This window comes from Echinops telfairi, unplaced genomic scaffold, assembly GCF_000313985.2.
Source record: "Echinops telfairi isolate 266 unplaced genomic scaffold, ASM31398v2 ScPeMD7_7468;HRSCAF=8506_0, whole genome shotgun sequence".
Lineage (NCBI taxonomy): Eukaryota > Metazoa > Chordata > Mammalia > Afrosoricida > Tenrecidae > Echinops > Echinops telfairi.
This window is the reverse complement of record NW_022111369.1, coordinates 26,994,825-26,997,023: the sequence shown is the minus strand read 5'-3', so window position 1 is coordinate 26,997,023 and position 2,199 is coordinate 26,994,825.

The following is a 2,199-nucleotide window of genomic DNA, read 5'->3' as shown; positions in this document are numbered from 1 at the left end:
AGAAATTCAAGAAGTATCTTACTGTTATCTTTCAGGGCTTTGATTAGAACCAGTTTATCTGGATCACATTCGGACTTCTCCTCTTATTTGTGTTGAACTGACCATCAGCAAGATAGCTAACTTCTTCACGCCTTAGAATTGCTATTCAGTACCTACCTCCAGGTTGTTATGGACTAGTAAACTGATATTAAAGCATGGTTAGAGCATTAACAGTAACATATGCTGTACTAAGTCATAGCTAGTTGAGTATAACTCACTCAACTCACTGCTATTGAGTCAATTCTAAGTCATGTAAAGGAGAAGTTTATTGCACATTCAATTCAGTTGAGTTTATAAGAGACCAAAATCACTTTCTGAAATTATGTTTGTAGTTCACCCAGTGCTTCCAAGAGTGCTAGAAAGTGAAAGCCTCATTCTCGTAACCTTGAAGTGTAAGGAAAAAAAACTTATATAGTGTAAATTCACTACCACTCTAAAACAGAAAGGAATAAAAAAGAGTACCAACTTTGGTAATGTCACACATAAAAAAGACAAAAAACAACCTGGATTTCACTACTCATCAATCTTGTATGGTTTACTTGTTTTATTTAAGTCCAGTAAGTTATATCATCCATTTTTACTTGGTATAAATTTCTATGGCTCTTTTGTATATTAATTGCATATATCCTTGCTATCTTTCATATTTCAAAATGAAGGCCCTAAATTTAAAAAAATTACCATACATTTACAAGGTCTAAATATTACCAGAGGTCAGGTTAAAAAATTAGCATTATGTATACCAAATAAAAATGCGAGTTCCTTGACATATCTCCATATTGAGTACTTTTCTCTAAACATGGTTAGTATTTTAGGAAAGATTCAGCAATTATAGGCATAGTCCAACCCATTGCCAATGAGTCTTCATGAACTCATAAAGAACCTACTGGGCAGAGAAGAACTGCTTTCTAAGCTGTACGTTTTTCCAGGACCAGAGAGCCTCTTCTTTTTTTCATAGAGTGGCAGGTGAGTTCGAACTACTGACCTTATGACTGGCAGTTAAGTTTATAAACAGCTACACCTAAGGGGCTCCTAATTGCATGTAAAATATTCCAAACATTGAAGCACAGATTTTCCAAAATGACAAGTAACAAGACTCCTGTAAAGTAATCTGTTTATAGAAGAAGGGACCATTATAGTTGTAGAGATTAATCTGAAAAGTGTTGCTTAAACTGGAAAATTTCATAGGAAACTAAAACTGTTAATGGAAAACCAAATTTCATGGATAAAACATTTTTCTTTGGATAACTAAGGAATGGCTTCTATTTATAGGAACCAAAGGCTGATTCATAGTTTCATTTGAGTATTCTTTCTATTTAGCACATTATCCTATACTTGTAATGTTCTAATTGAAATATATGTTAGATTGCATCATATTTTAAGAAGTCTATTATGGTCAACTTTTGCAATGATTTATTTAGAAAATCCTTACCCCCCTCCCCGTTTCCACCACACCCTCTCTCCACCCTCCCCTAGAAAATCCTTTTTGGAGTGAAATTTACATAGTTAAATTGTTCTAATTTAGAAACCTTGAAAATATAAACTCATTTCCTCCCCAGTGTAGGTAAGATAAATACACTTTAGGTAAAGAATACAGCATCCAATTCTTAAAATAGAACTACAGCACATGAAGTTTCCAGGAACCAGAATCAACAATCTATAATAAGATCATCTTCACTAGTTGTGGTAATCACAATTACTTAAAATAAACTTAAATTTTATTTTCTTTTAAAGATATTGTAAGTAATCAGTTATTGAAGTTGAAATTCACAGATTTGGTATTTATCCATAAAAATGGGACAGATGTTCTTTTCTGCTAAATCATTCCCATAATACATTTGTGTTGTACTCAGAAATGAATATGTTTACTGCTAAGTCTTGGCAGAAGGTTTCAGGAAAACATTGATTAAGCTCCACTGGTGAACAAAGTAGAAGAAAAAGATTAGCCATTTAGACTGTACTGTTATTTTTGACAACCTTTTGTTAGCCACTTCCTTGATACAAAATTTGTTTCATTCATGGTATTAAACCTCAAATGAACTATCATTTAAAAAAATGTATTTCCTGACAATCAGATTTCTGAGAAAATTCCTAGGCGACCATTGTAACACCCAGCTCTACTCATAAAAATATAACTATCATAGACTCTAAATACAACTTTTG